A 17,860-nucleotide genomic window follows, 5' to 3' on the forward strand; every position below is an offset into this window, starting at 1 on the left:
GTTGATCTGTACTCTGTGAAAATATTTGAATCCGGTGAACGGGCGAGTTGGAGAGAGGGTTCATTCGATCGATGCACCTGAAATCTCTTCGGATAAAAGTTCGCCAACAAATTTCGTAATAATTTCGGAGCAGTGAAGCGCGTGACGTGAGCGACTTCAACAAACTTTGGCATCTGCCAACTGGAGCCAATATGAGGGCGAGCATTCCGAATATTGAAAAACTGCGTATCATAACTGGTTAGTGGAATAATATGCTAAAAGCTTCTGATGGACTTATATATACTATGCACAGAATCTTAAAATTATATTATTATTAGAAATTTTAACCTTTACGTTCTGCTTTCTAAATATTTAATTTTGTTTCCTAATTAATCGTATACTAATCACAATCTATAAAACATAAAATCACCCTCCATTTTACGTTATATCATATGCAGTAGTACAGAACACAATCAAACATTGTGCAAAAGAAATTTAAATTGACTACAGTCGCGCCTGCATGACTTCTATCGAGAAACACTCCACTTTAAAATCGGAAAATTTAATATCGTTTCAAATTGGCAAAATAATAAACTGTGATGTCAGATACAGGAAATGCAATCATGCCGCTTATGGGGTTGTAATTAAATATTAAGCTTGCTGCTACGCCGCGATGGCTTACCTTCGTGTCATTGTTGATTTATTTTGTTAATTTCATTTCATATTTTGACACGTTAATAACAATTCATATGAATATCTGATAGATTAATATAGCTTTATTAACAGCACGTTGCGTGTATTTAAAAAATTAATACGATATAGAAGGTGGATCTTTCTCTCTATGTTTGATTACAGATAAAAATAAGATTTTGTTTGAACGACATAGCAATATTTATTTAAAAATTAATCAAACATAACGAGTACAAGACGTGTATTTCTAAACATATTCTAAGTTAAACTTGAGAAATGTTAAAATAATATAATATAATGAATAAATCGCGTTTAAAATCCGTTGAAAAGTTTTTAATTTCTAAATGTTAAAATAATTCAAACAAGTTTCAACAAATGCTACGATAGTTTATTTCGCCAATTGTCATTTACATTTTTTACATTTTATGTTAATTATATTTTTTCTACGAATAGGTAAAAAGATAACTAACTAATTTAACGTTGTTTTTTATTCTGAAAAAAAAACACACTAAAAAGTAGCACATACTTCTCACATGACATTCGTTTATTTTATTAAAACAACAAAAATTAAAATAATTATTAGCCATGAAATAAAAATGCTAAAATAACTACCATCGGAGCATTTGTAGGAATGCCACTGTCATTCTTTACTCGTGTTAGCTTGAAGGTGTATTTCCTTTGAGTTTGAAACAAAGCCTTACATGTACAAGTGATAGAAATTAGACTCGTTCTGTAATAACAGTCTGTAATTATCGACAATAATTGCTAAAGGCACGTGTGTATATATAATACGGCATATTCTAACTAACGGCGCTAAAGCAATTAATATGTAGCTAGGTACGATATTGTAGAATCGCTTTAAAGCTTTTTATGCATTAAATGATTCAGAAATTGTACGTTTCATGGATGGATATGTGAATTTTTATAATTTAGAATTTCAGGTTATTTGAAAAGGTATATTTACCAAAAAAAATTTCTTGTACACCATATCTATATATTAAATGTCTTTTAAAAAGAGTATTTACTGTTTGTGTCTTTGTATGTGCGTCAATCATGCAAAAAAAAATGCAGCATTTAATTTGTAAATTGTGGGCTATTAAATAGAACTATAAAAATCATAAGGAACTTTAAACATATGTTTTTAATAAGATAAATAGTTCACAAGTCATATGTATACGCATCTAGTCGTAAAAACTTCCTATCTACTGCTTCAAATTACATACATTTTGCTAATTATTAATTGTATATCGAGATCATAACAGTTTTTAATAAAATGCGAAGTTTCATAATTTTATCATGCTTCTGTTTTTTATTTTCACTAATTTCCTGCCATTACTTTTAAACCCGATTAATTTTTTATATTATTTTATAAGCCCAACGTGTCGAATAATTGACGCGAGTCGGTCGCAGGAAAACTGTCATAGAAAAAATTGTTGTTGTCTTTAAATGTTCTTACTAACGTGAATTAATATATTTTTTAAATAGTAATAATCACAAAAATAAATATTTTATTACAATTTATTTTATTAACTTATACAATAATTTTATTTATAGAAAATACAATGATTAAAAACCCAGTATTGTGCAAATTTACTGTTTCCACGTAACCCTTAGGTACACGACAATTATCGTGTCTTGAATAATAAACGCGAAAAGCATAATAATAGCCTGTAGCAGTCAATACAATGTTAGAATGTTTTGTCGTAATACTCACCTATCTCAGAACTTCACACGACATCTGAAATAAAATAGAATTTTTATTTTATTACACTTCATCAAAGACAACCCGTGTAAATTCAATTTTCGTTCGAGTCACAATTTTCTTTGGGCTGGTTGATACGTAAGATACTGTAAATATAAATAAGTAGATATTATTTTTCTTTATGTTTTCACGGACGAAAATTGTCGTGCCTTAAAGGTAAGGGTAAATTAAAATTACTAAATTGAATTATTTATAAAAACCCTTTGAAGATTATATTTACAAATGTTTCCGAGGGAGCGCTAAAACGGTTTTTATCTTACTGTGTATACCCTGAAACCATTCACATACACATACATTTTTAACTTATTTATAGAGATTTAAGTGTACTTTTCATATAATACAATATAAAGCATATCAATTGCGATTCATTGCATACATCAAACGTATCATAACCATAATTTCCAACACTTATTGTATGACAAATGGAAATATAAATGGCATGTCAAACGTAATCATGTCAGATGATTATCAGAAAATTGTTCAGTTTTCGTGGCGCGGCGTCTACGCGACGCAAACCTGCCGTGACGGTAATGCCACGGGAATACAAATATGACCACTATTAAACGAAGGTAAGGTAATTGTAGCGTATTGTTGTTATTGCAATACAAGAAAAACTTTTTAACATTACAAACTCAAAAAGCCATCGACGTCGCTCAGTCTGCTCTTGGAAGTCAAAAATAAAGAGTTGCAGACAATTTTGATATAAGAATGTACAGAGTGTACTTACTAAAGCTTTTGAACGCTTCAAACGAAGGAACGGATGTGCGACCAAATCTTAGGAACTACTGATTCGAATGAAAAATATTAATCAGTTACGAAGCGATAATTATAGAGGTAATCACTACAATGTTTAAAACTAAAGTCGCTTTCTCTGTCCCTATGTCGTTTTGTATGCTAAAATCTTTAGAACTACGAAACGGATTTTTATGGGTTTTTTAATAGATAAAGTACTTCAAGAGGCAGGTTTATATGTATAATAACATCCATTAAGCTACTCTGAAATAACATGTGCGAAGCCGCGGGTAAAGGCTAGTTAATAAATAAACGTTTGATATTTTAATAAATAACTGATCAACAAAGTTATAGGTTAATGTGAATGAATTATTATAATTTATTAAATTTCTGCTTCAATTTTTTCAGTTTATAACTTTAAAATATTATAAATAACCATTTGTTTCAACTGTGGATACCGAATAAGCCATATAACTTGTATACAGCAAACAACGTATAAGAAATTCGTGTACAGATAAAACAACACTTTAAAAGAAAAAAGCAAACTGTATAAATCAAAACATTTACCAACAAAAGTTCCCGAACCAATTATTCTTATTCACAAACCGGCACGTCAAAAGCCGACGTGTTATCAACACTTAATTATGAAAGCCGTTTGCGTTAAATTAACACAAAATAATCATTAAATACAAACACTTCACTCGTAATAATTCCGCTTTAAATCATAACGTTAGTGAGTCGTGCAATTAATTGCGTGAAATAACTTTATCACTGAAAGCACATTATACCGTGAAATGTTTGTAAGCGTGTTACACAATAAATAACGGACACTAAGCTGATTAGCATAAAATCGGGTCGACATACCCAGAATTACCTAAAATCTGTTAACAAATGGTGGCTTTGCATAATTGAATGAGTCCAAAGCTAGCGCGGGCATATGGAGCACGGTGTTCTGTAGCCAGCTTTTTCTAACCAATTATATTCTGGCGATCGTTTAAAATCGTTATGACTAAAATTCTAATATTTGAAACGATTTGCATGCCAATGTTTGCTAGCGTCGATCGAGCTTACTTTACATTAGTTTTATTTAAATATGACTGAGAGTTTACTCGTTGGATAAATAATATCATGAAATATAAAAACGTTTTTCTCAAAAGATTATCAACTAACATAGACAGAGAAATCTTTAAATCAAAACGATATATAGAAAGGTTTTTGTCATTTAGTTCTTTGCCGATTGCAAGTTTTCATAATGTTTAGGAAACAATGCACTTCATTAATCTGAATTCTGAGATATATACAGAATCGATAGTGTTATTCGACCATATGGCACTTCAAGTAATGCATAGTTTCGATCTGGTTTCGGGTGCCTCAGATTGCAATGATTCCGTTTGCATTCCAATCCTCGTGAGTCTCTTCAATTAGACCATTGTGTTCTAAGCACTTTCTGGAAATTGCACTTACGATTTCAAATATTCTGGGTCCGAGAGAAAGCGTTAATTGAAAGAGTTTTGTGTATAGGTGTAGGGGAAAATCACATAATAATACGACTGGTAATTCGACGGTGGATCTTAAATACAATTTTTCGTTTCATGAATTATAAATTTCTAAGAATATGTCACATTTATGATGAGTTATTAAGGGCATAGAATATTTTTATAATCATGATATTATTACATAGTATACAGTATGTATCACATACAATTATTTATAGATATATATTTAGATTTACACAAGCTATGTGCTCGATAAATAATAATAAACAGAAGGTATGTTATGGATCACAATCTTTTTTTATACCTAGGTAGATTTATCACGATATTAAGTTATTAAATTTTTAACGGTGTCATTCTTACTTATCATAATATATAAATGTAAAGGTGTGTATGTTTATTTGTCTTTTTTTCACATCGCAACGAAGCGATATGAATTTTGTGTCAGGAGACAATAGGATGGCTAAAGGACCGTAGTGAAATGTTTCATTCCTATGAGACTTACCTTCTGTTACGCGAGTGAAACTTTTAATAAATCATAACACATTTCAAGTTTGCGAGACACACGTTGCTTGGTTTTATCTTCGGTGAAGAGTAGGTAAGAAACAATTTCAAGACAACATAATATAAGAATTTTGATCTTTATGGAATATCGAACTATGAAACAAATGTAAATTGGATCTAGCAAAGTATAGTAATAGAAACCATAACCTGCTTTAATGAAACCGGGATAACGCACAAGTTGTTCCAGAGTAAAATATTATGTTCCTCATGTAGGCTGTAACTTGTAAATTATTTTTATATAAGCGCCATCTAGCAAAGATTCAAAATATTATAGTGATAGTATAATAATGTCAGCACCTAGCGCCCTCTTGTAGTTCATATTTGAACTAAGATCGCAACATGTAGGTTGAAACTAGATGGCGCTTTCCTATAAGATAATGTCAAGTTTCCTATTGGTATTGATTTAAATACCTGAGTTTGGTTTAGATTCGTGAATATAATATATTAACTATATATATCACGCGTTCTTGCGTATATTGTCAAATGAAAACGAGGCAATTATTTATTGATTTTTATTGGATCTGCTTTCATTTTTATAATCGTCATATCATATTTAAACTGATCTAGATAGGAAAACCCAATATTTATGGAAACAAATGTATAAGATTTAATACTTACGTTCAATTTTCAGTCGCAGATATGTAAAACCAACAGGTACAACATTTAATATAGGGATTTGTTGTCATCCATAATACTTAATAATAAAAATAAAAGATTTATTAAGGTATTAACATATTGTCGGTATAAATCAAAATTACTGATAGTAGGTACCTACTTACAAAGATAAGATTCTCAAAATTACACAATAACTAAGATTCAAGAACTGCAATAACCTAGATTTTCTTTTCTCTTTAAAATACACCGGTATCAAGAATAAGGCCAAAGCAGACTGTTGTTAGCGACAAAAAAGGAAAATTTTTCACAATGAAGAAGGAAGTAACTAGTACCTACTAGGTAGCTTCCCATAGTAAAACGTCTTGTCACTGTTTGTTCATCATGATATTGTGCTCGTTCGCATGGTATGTACATTTGTTGAAAACATCTATAAGCAACAAATTAGCCACACAAAAATGAGTTTTATATCTTTAAGTTTAAAACTCCGCACTCTTAGAAAGCAACCTACGTTTACTTATATTAAGTGGTTATTATTAAGATGATGATTATAACAACAAACAGTCACAAAATAATCCTGGTTTTATAAGTGTTTTTCAATAAAATTTACAAATTTTTAAATTTTAAATGAAGTGAGTGTAATCGAGAAAATTTTAAGGTATTTTGTATTTTCATAAGCTCTTCAATTTATGTAAAAAGAAAAATGGAAGATATGATACACTTTTCAATATATTAAGAAAACGTATAATATTATCGCAAAACATTAAAAAATACCCCCATCACAACCATTTAGGGGGTGAAATGTGATAATCGAGTTTGTAATAAAACAAAAACAGCAATAAAATCCAATAAAACATAAATTTTCAATTATTTTGCATTTTACAAGTCCTATCAGTATTGTGCATACGTTTACTGTTTGTTTAGGACCCTGCTAAAACCAATCTAAACTAATATTTAACAGCCGTTGGACAGTTTTATGTTTCCAAGTTGACAAAGGGCGAATCTGTGCATTGTATTAAACGATACCTGCCTGCCTATATTTACTATTTAATCGAGCCTCTCTAATGAGAGAAAAGAAAACAGTCCTTCTGCAATAGTTATATATGTTACTGTAAAAGCCCGACCTGTGGTAAATCCTAAGATTTTCCGGTAAATCATAAAGATTTACCTCAACTAAAATTAAAAGTAAAGATAAATCCTAAAATTTACCAGTTGTATGATGGTAGAAATACAATAGAACTGTTTGGACATTCACTATTGAGAGTTGGTAAACCTTAAGTTTTATCGGGATCTTAGGATTTACCACACTTCGGGCTTTTACAGTGCCATATACATACATTCTACATACACCTATTTAAAGTTCATTTTTAATCCTCAATTTATAAAACATTGCCCATAAAATATAGTAAAGTCCATTATACTCTGATCTCTGTAGCAATTACCTATTAAAGGAGTGCAGCACTTCGTGTTATATACATCCTGTGACGAGGTTTCGAACGTAGGTAATGGTACTTGACCTGATTTGGTAGTTAGTGCTGTAGCCAACGACGTCATAACCTTGTAGCTAATAGATAAGATATAGGTATAGACATATTTATTCAAACATATGCATCATTTACAAAAAAAAAAACAATATAAGAAAAAAAATGAATAAGAGACAAAAAAAGTAACAAACAAACGCATTATTCTGTAGGAATTTTTGATGTTGTCACGAAAAATAATAATTAATCATGATAACATAAGAGTATATTATAATACGAATAAAACCCGGGTTTGATTATTTAATTCTTGAACATGAGTTTAAATAATGGTAATGCAACATTAATTGTCTAAAGTAATAGAAGGTAGAGAAGGGATATGAGTTGAGTACTTATACTCAAATTATGATACAATTACACAAATTGGCTGAATAGAATATGACACTAGGTACAGGCAACAATACTTGGTTGTAGGAATAATTTCCAACTGTTAGACTTAGATATACTTCAACTGAAGCATGCCAGAATTAAAGGGGCTACCGCAACCTCACAGAACATCGTTCTTAACATAGTTACAGTGAGTTATCACGTTTCGTACGAAGCGCGTGGGAGCCAAAAGCTCACATAACTATTTCCGATTGCAACAAACAATACTCCTAAATCACCTACCCTTTAATAAGTTTAGAAAAATATTCGCAATTATATGAACGCTTTGAATGAGTGTGTTTGCCACCATTTTTTATAAACTTAAACTATGTATTAAAAATGTATTAAAAATAATTCATGATTATCAATTAGCTTTTTATTAATACGCTTGAAAAAATTCAAAATTCAAGTTAGTTTCTAATTCTTAACATCCGAATTTGCAGGTTTGGTGTTAATAAATACTTAGATGAAACAAATGCCTGAATTTAAAATTGGAAGCCGGCCATCTCATGCTAACTTGAATACGTTATTAAGGTCAACTGTGAGCTTATGAATTACGCATAACTCGCTTAAGCCGGTCATTAGCTGTTTAGCTTAAAGGGATGGCTATGGTGCATTCACATTTCACAATTCACTACTATTTCGTATCCAATCCAAATCCAGTTTCAAGCAGCAAAGGTTTGAACAAGCATACGCATTGGTTCGAAAATTAATGAGAATCCAATAATATTTCCTTCTTTAGATTAGCATTTAATATTTAAAAAACACGAAATTATCCTTATAATGCAAACGTTAGAATCAAGGCAAAAATACATAGCAGAGTTTAAAAGCTTGTTCTTCTATACAAAGATATATATAGAGTTATCTTAAGACAATGTAGACAAGGTACTATACAAAACAATACCACCCATGCCAACTAGAAGTAGGGCACTAGGTTAGGTTTTTTCCACAAGATAAAACTATCTGAGATGATTAATTATTGTTTCCAAACATTGTCTTGATAAGACTTATCATCCTCAGTCCATGTTGTTTCAATTACATAGCAATGTGATGTGAGTACGCTTCGACACGAATTGGGCCAGCTCGCAACAGGCATCGCACCAAGCATCGCACCAGGGAAGGTACTACACTAACACAGTATGACACACTAAATCTGTATGAAATAGTAGCATGCGATGCTACTGCATTTTGGTTCGGTGAGTGAGAGAGCCGCAGTCCCGTGTCCCTCTCTTCACTCCTCCCAATCTATTCATTAATTCCCGACGTCAAACTTTCCTTATCCCTAACCCCTTAAAAGCAAGCTACGCATGGCTTACCATCAGAGAACCACCAGCCTGGTTGCCCGCACTAAAACAAAAAATGTGTATATATAAATAATACGTACGAAAATATGTTGTTTTTTATGGTTTATAATAAAGATGGAATGCATTATAATATCAAGGATATCTTGGGCGGAGAAACCCGCATAATATCTTAAATTTTATATAGAAATTCAAATTTTTAAAATCATATAATAGTAACTACCTCCATAGAGCTTTTAAACGGTATTGTATAACACGTCACCCCGATTAGACTGCTTGTGTAATTTGTCTGAATTCTTCAGTGCTAATCCGGGTGTAGCCAAGCTTAAATTTGTCTTCGTTATACTTGACGAAGGCAAACGTCCTACACTCACTTAGGATTATGTAGCTCATCGGCGTCCTTCACCTTAATGAAGGTAGGTGAGTTTTTCGTGCGTAATTGAATGTCTTGTATTCGTAGTTATTCTATTTGCTGAGACCGCCGGCGTAATTGAAATAGTTACTGGATATAGCGCTATCATGTTTTTAATTAAACGAGAACCAGGTTAATTAGAAATGAGATTATACATAAATGTTATATAATAGATGTAATTTTAGATTAATGTAATATAACTATGGATATTAGAATATCATGCTTGAATGGATCTTAATTCCAATTGATTGATCTAAGAGGCGTTATCAGAGAAAGCTCTACCTGAATGTAAGTGCAATACTAATAAATAGCGAATCATTTCTTGTTGAAATAAATTTCATCAATTTGTGATCTGAATGTATGTATCTACTTTTCAAAGTACATAATATGTTTAATAATATTATGTTATGGTAGAAGAAAATTAGGTAGAATTAAGGCCACAACAAACTAGATCAATGGTATCCCTAGTAGGTACAAAAATATGCAAATATCATAATAATATAATTATATTCACCATAATTTCAAACTATTCCAATTCAAATCATTCACTCATCATCAATCAAATACATTTTCATGTCACTTTTCAAAAATACTTCTGTATATAATATTTGTCGCTGTAGCAGGTATTAAAAACAACTAGCTGCGCCCCGCGGTTTCACCCGCGTAAGTCCGTATCCCGTAGGAATATCGGGATAAAAAGTTGCCTATATGTTATTCCAGTTATCCAGCTGTCTACGTACCAAATTTCATTGCAATTGGTTGAGTAGTTTTTACGTGAAAGAGTAACAAACATCCATACATCCATACAAACTTTCGCATTTATAATATTAATAGGATTATATTTAAAAAAAATCATATATTTTCAAATTGAATCAAATGGTACCAGGAAAGGCGCCAACTTTCAAATTAAATAAGAATCATGAAAATCACCCAGTACAATCTTTTGAGGTAACAAACACAATAAAAAACACCCAGTCGAATTGTACTCTTTGGTCGGTTGATAAAGACTTGTACAAGAGTACTCACGCTGGTTCACCTATACAGCTATATCAGTCTTCAATATCCGTTCGTCGCATCCTGTGGTAGATCATGCTCATATAATTCACGTCATCTAAACCCGGTAATGTCCGCGAACGCATAATTTATGGCCGAGGTGGGCATTTGCATCGACTGCGGAGTTCCCGTAACGACCCCGTATATGTTGTATGATGTGAATGACAGATTTTGTGTCTAATCTAATAAAATTGATAGGCTATAAGTTCTAGTTGTAGCCCGTGGTTAGCCAGCAGAGGCCCGTATCCTTTTCATCACCCTTCCCAGTTAATTCCCTCTTTCCAGTTCTCAGTTCTTTCCTTTCACCGCTTTCCCCTTAAAAGTGGGCAGAACATACGCAGCACGACCTTTGCTTGTGTTCATGGGCGGTGGTGATCGCAACCATCAGGCGAACCACCAGCTCGGATGCCCGCTTAGCCCGCTTAGAAGTAACCTATTTTTGACCAATTATTTTCATTTCTCAGTGGTGTGGGTTAGCCATGAAAGCGTTAGAGAAAAACACACACGCAAACAAACATAACATACACATTATTTTATTTTATTAGATTGGGTTTTGGTTTGTTAAATGTTTAATTATGATAAAAACTAAATATATATCCAGCCCAGGATCAACTCATAAAATGAGGTGTGCTCACAACCAAATTACAATACATGCATACTAAAGCACACGAAACAGTCGTTAATTCTACGAATAAATACACATCGAAGGATCGAGTCATCAATCAAAACTTTCAGATCGGATATTTGCCTGACAGTACATTTAGCTCCTTAATTAAAGCTCCGAACAGATGGCGCGTTCCAACCGCCATAGATTTCAATTAAATCGTGTCACCGCACAATATTGCGTTTTATTATTCATCCATCAGGTTGCTGCTGACGAATTGTTCACGATCTAATTTCGTCTTTCAGATTAATTAGTTTTATATATATTTGAAGATGTTTTAATTTGCGTTGCAGTTTGGAAGGACGAGGGACAATTGCGAAAAACTTTTGCAGTTATGTAAATTGTTGACTTTCCTTGTTTATTGTGAATTGAGCAATAAATTTTAATGCTTCCTAAACATTGATATGAATAAAAAATAATAAATTCAAAATAGACAGGAACGCATTTTCCACGCGTGAATAGTCTGTTTCGAAACAAAGGACAATTGACACAGCTCATATCCCGCTGTCAATACACAATTTAAACTATATTTATTCTATGTTTCTATAATTCTTTACAGTATCTAAGTTTACATTTATATATTTTTATTTAAATGTTTTTGTTTTGATTTATATTGTAAATTCGTAAGTTTTAAAGTTTCAAAATCAATTTGGATTTAACTTTTTAAGTGTTAAAGGGGTCTTTGGAATCAACATAATATTATATTGTGAAATAATTGACAGTGTAACCTATACTGTGGATTCAAAACATATATAAAATTCTCGTGTCACAATGTTAGTTACCATACTCCTCCGAAACGGGTGGACCGATTGAAATGAAATTTTGTGTGCATATCGAGTAGGTCTGAGAATCAGCCAACATCTATTTTTTAAATGATAAGAATAAAGCAGAACAGCGTTTGCCGGGTCAGCTAGTATTATTATAAATGTAGCTGAAAAATGTAGAAGCTTTATTTGTAATTCATCAATCATTCAATATTACATCGTGATATTAAAGCCTACATAAATATGACATGATTTTAAATTAATACGAAGACGTGACAACCTTGCTCAGCAAATTTAATATACAGATTTCACGACGCCAGACTCTCCAAAGATTGATGTGGAACCTTGAAAAAACGAAACTGAACAATATTAAAACATTTAATAGCAAGTGTTTTTCGTTTAAACGGATGTTGACGAAGGTTTCGTAGCTCATATTTTAGCGTAATCTGTCAGTCCGATAACTTTGTAGCTATATTTTATTCAGTGGCAGATATCACGTTTATTTCTTAGAATTTTGATACATATGAATGTTGCTTTTGTATTTTTACGTTATAATTCATACAAAGGTCTCAGACTTTGTTGCTATCGGCGACAACTGTGTACAAGGGCTCGTAGTTCATCAATGGTCAACTCCTTTATTCTTATTTTTATTGCGATTCATTTCTTATGTATTGTTGTATTTGAAAGTAACGTTTTTCGTTAGTTACTATTACCGTAATGTACTGTATAATAATAATATCTATCACTTTTAATTTGGATGTTCATTATAGGATAATTTTATTTCTATACATATAGATAATTTTATTTCTCAAGGAAATTAATTGTGTACGAGTCTATAAATATTTTCACATTAAATCATATTATTCACATTAAATTGTATACTGTATCCTGCTAATGAGCCTTAATGATCGAAGTTTTATTGAGTGGACAATCAAAGTAACTTCTAGTGATGCATCATTTTATACACTATGCTAAAAAGCATCTTGATGCCTCGTACTAATAACATTCAGTTCCTTTTGTCCCACTGCAGTGCATTAAAAATCTCCATACATCACTTATCTCGAACATCATTTTAACACATGACACAAATTAAGACATCATTCAAATAGTTTTCAAAACGAAGCAGACGTGTTTGTGCGATTTAACCGGCCGTTAAAGCTGAGTGACAGTGACAAATTACGTCACGGCCGCGTCCCGTGTGTTTTGCGTCACTCAGTTATATTCAGGGCTATGACGTCACGCGACGTATCTTGGCTTGTTTATGGTTCGTCTCTGTGTGTGAGTTATGATACGTTTGTCTAGCGTGCGACATCGAAGATTTATGGAGGAAAGATGACCGTAAAAACATCTCTTATGATGGCCGAGGTATATCGTATTATGAATTTTGAAAAACAGCCTACTTTATAGGTGGCTATCAAGCTTGGAAACGGGAGGACAATTAATTTATATTACCTATCTCCGTGCTAGCATAATACCTATATAGTGTGTCAAAACATAACACGTGTTTTAGAAATTGATTGTATTTTATTTTAAAGATCAAAGAAAAATTGTATTTCTGTTAATTTAGATTTGTCGAAATCAAACTATCTACTCTCTTTAATAGTCGTCGTTGATTTATAATATTAAAACACAAATAATATCCGATATGTACGTAGGTAACAAACAATTCAATGTTCAATTTGAATATCTAATAAGTCTGACGTTCACAGCTAACAAATAAGAAAAAAAACACACCTCAATCCACGAATAATGCTAATGGTAATTAATTGCCATTAACAAAAGCTAAAACGCCAACAAAAAGGAGAAAACAAATAATATAAATCTAAACAACGCTAGGGAAAGCGGTATAATATTAGATATTTGTTTTCAAACGCTGGAACGTGCACCGAGCAGACTTTAATTGCCCCGGGGTGGTCTCGTTAGTCCGTCTGTTGGTCTGATTGACACGTATTCAGCTATTGATATGCAACAGGGCCGGCTTGTTTCATGTTTGGCTTTTTGATGCTATTACTGAATCTTTTGCAAACAATTTCCTCAATACGCTGACGTCATAAAACTGAGTCTAGGGACATTCTTTTGCATCATATGTTTTCTTTTAGAGTAAAAATAGGCTGCTGCTGATGATAATGATGCTTATCATTCCGTGGATATAACAACAATTATTCAATAATCAATGAATTGATTATTCTAAGTGCAAATTTATTCAGACTAGAATCGATGGGATGTCTCAATTCGAGGATCTCGTTTCCGTTGTATTGTACAGCATATTAGTATAAAACTGGATGAACAAACCTTTTAATTAAATTAATTAACCTATCGTTCTCTAAATACAAATATCAATTTATTTTTCTGTGAATCCTATATTTGTAATACAAAACAAAACGATCGATATACTTATATACCCACAGTATTATTCAGAACTGTTTGAAATGTTTGTACCATTTCTATATTTAACACATGTTTAGTACAAGCGTATTTATATTGAAAAAAGATACTATCTATTTGCGGATGTAATAAGACTTAGATATTTTCCTCTTCCTTTCTTTCACATGCCGGATATTTTACCTATTGTATGATAATGTGCATTACAATCCTCTATTTCCTATGATCCTAATAGAAAGCCGAGTTCATAATTCAGCTTACTCATTAAACACTAGTGGATAGCATTAATAACATTTTATCCTCATTATCCGAAGTCATAATAAACTCTGCTTGACAAAATGTATGGCTCTCGAGAGCATATATTTCATTAACGTGTCAAAGTTTTAATGATGATAAATCGCGTGTTCAAATACGTATTTAGAATCTTATTCGTTGTTTAATGGAAACTCGAACCTTCAAGAGATAATTACTGCAACCATTAATAACACTTGTCGACGAATGAGACATGATATTAATTTGATGTCACCTCGACTCAAACGTGAGGCTGCGGAGAAATGCCGGCCTGAACTAAACGTATCAGAAAATTAATACAGAGGAGTAATCATTTTATTAATCTCCTTAGAGCTTAGGGCTTTGTTACTTTTTATACAAAAACATCTTACTATTGCAAATGCGAAAGTAACTTTGTCCGTATGTCTGTCTCTTCTTCATGCACAAAGCACGGAGCCGGTTTAGACAAAATTTGGTACAATAATTATAATTTAAGACAAGAACATGCGATATAAGTAAAGCAAATGTATTTATTATTGTGTAAAGAATTCCAATATTTCATGCATCTTATATACCTACTAGTAGGTATGTACAAACATTTAATGTTATTCACATGCAGTTAGAAATATACGAAAACCTGAAATAAACCAAAAAAAAAAAATGTGTGTGCGATTCACACATGATAGAAGTGAAACTTAAGTAAATCGACAAAAGAATGAATAAAATAGTTTGTATATTTCTGTCTCATTCTTTGCCGGCTTCATTCTACACATTTTTGTATTTGTGTCTCTTACCTGTCGTTTTCCCGTTGCATCAGGTTTGAAATCACAACGATTCTAAAGAAGTTTCACTTCAAAAATTGAACGATGAATTAAGTTACACAAATATTTATATTCATTTTTAAGTCGTACAAGAGACCCTTTTAAAGGTAGAGAACAACACAAGAGCTGGGAACGAACTAACTTTATTAAAAATTACATTTAAAACATTGATTTAAACAACAATGGGACCCTTATACCCTAACATTTGGTGGATGTTCAAAGTTCCCGGACAAAGCGGTTCGATTCCACATTCCTTATTCGAACCGCAAGGGATTGGAACATGCTTCCTGAGTCTGTGTTCCCCGACGAGTACAATCTGGAGGTCTTCAAGAGAAGAGTGAACAGGTACCTTCTAGGGAAGCGCGCTCCATCTTAGACCACATCTCAGCTTACCATCAGGCGAGATCATGGTCAAGCGCTTCCCTTACATGAATTAAAAAAGAAAAAACATTCATATAAATCTCAGTAACTGTTTCTAAAAACTACTCAAGATTGCACTACATAACTGACGCTTGAATGTTTTCTTGATTTGTAGTATTTGCAGTAATATAAATACGATTAAATCACCGCATTTCCCGCCATTGTTTACACTTCTGCTATGTCAAAACTCCTAGCTAATTTGACCTAAGAATATTTTCATGGTTCCATTACCTACTCCAACACGTCATTGGGATAATTACAGCTCATTGAAACAAACAAAAGACGTGCACTTCCTACCCTATGTGTGAAAAGGTAATTGGGTAACTTGAAATTGCGACTCTTTAACATAATGGGTAGTTATGGACCTGCGAAATATAGCTTATAAAAGTAATAAAAATCAGTAATAATAATAATATTTATAAGTAACTAGCGGTCCGCCTCGACTTCGTCCGTGGTACATAAATAGCCTAAAGCCTTCCTCAATAAATGGGCTATCTAAAACTGAAAGAATTTTGCAAAACGGACCAGTATTTCCTGAGATTAACGCGTTCAAACAAACAAACTCTTCAGCTTTATAATATTAGTAAATATTAGTAAATAATATATGGCAATGTTTTAATACAAGTAATAATTTTTATACTGACACATATATTTCAAAAATTACTAGTTTTTCATTGAACAAATTAAAATTATACACATCGTCATTATAAACCTACATACATTGCATAATATATTCAGATAATGGGACCAACATTACCACAGAAACGCAGCAGCATTGAAATCGACCACACAAATTGATAGAGGAATGACTGTTCTTGGCAGGAATCTGAAGGGAATTCGAAAAGACCTTTACGGAACAGTCCGCAATCGAATCTTATATATTATATATACCATGTTACACTTTTTTCTAAATCTTAAACAGACATGGAATGATTATAAAAATTAACTTTATGAAAAATTTGTGAATTGTTGTTGCCACTTTTTAATAATGAATTTTACTGGCAGCATAACTAACGGTAGGCTATAATAGCTTATAAGTAATGTAGTTATATACTACTGTAACACTAAAGAATACACCAATTTTGGTAAGAACGCATAAGGAAGAATTATCAATATATCCTGCTGTTTAATCTATTTTAGATGAACGTGTTAGTCAGTATAAGAACCATTAATAACAACTCATAAGATATAATCGGTATTGCTCATTTAAAATGTTATACGCACTAACGTAACCTTCTACGCTTTGTCGTATTTGTGTAGTGTGTATACTACGATCGTGTAAATGTAGTAATTATAAAATTTATGGAATCCTACTAATATTATAAATGCGAAAGTTTGTAAGGATGTGTGTGTGTTTGTTGCTCTTTCACACAAAAACTACTGAACCGATTGCAATGAAATTTGGTGATGAAACGAGCATGACAACTGGAATAACATATAGGCAACTTTGTATCCCGATATTCCTACGGGATACGGACTTATACGGGTGAAACCGCGGGGAGCAGCTAGTAATTAATATAATAAAATGTTTCGACTCAAATATTCAGCAGGCTGTTAAGTGTGTAAACTACTATCAATAACGTGTACACTGTTTTGCCTTCGTATCATATAAAAATGCGATTAATTTCGAAGTTTCGCGTATTTCGGATATCTAGAGAATTACGATTAAATTGATAATAGTCAAATAATAATCTCAGACTTATTACGCAAAACTAGATGCATTACGAGCCTTTGTCAACTCGAACAGCTAGTCATACGGCTCTATAAAACGTCGCCTTTCACGCAACCCAAGCCACTCATACCTACACTGCATACAATACAAAACTTGCCTGTTTTCACATTTCACACTCGTCAAAGATTTTTTTCATACCTTTGTAAGATTTCAACCTTTTCATAAATAGTTTTTTCTAAGTATTCCATTGAAATCGTGTGCATGTTTTGTTACATGTATGAGTAGGTATTTAATTCAAAAAACGCCAACTTTATATTCTTTGTACACATTCTTTCAGTGTACTTGGGATCTTGAAAATATTGCAA

General features: G+C 32.2%; 1 protein-coding gene across 1 annotated transcript in view; it reads right to left on the minus strand.

Moving 5' to 3' along the window:
- The window catches only part of LOC119832751 (semaphorin-2A-like), a 511,596-nt gene that overhangs the window by 443,314 nt on the left and 50,422 nt on the right, over positions 1–17,860 (minus strand). The window contains exon 2 of the mRNA XM_038356484.1: positions 2,384–2,407. The gene's annotated coding sequence lies outside the window, so the exon portion shown is untranslated. The remainder of the gene's footprint in view (positions 1–2,383; positions 2,408–17,860) is intronic.

This window comes from Zerene cesonia, chromosome 16, assembly GCF_012273895.1.
Source record: "Zerene cesonia ecotype Mississippi chromosome 16, Zerene_cesonia_1.1, whole genome shotgun sequence".
NCBI classification, from domain to species: domain Eukaryota; kingdom Metazoa; phylum Arthropoda; class Insecta; order Lepidoptera; family Pieridae; genus Zerene; species Zerene cesonia.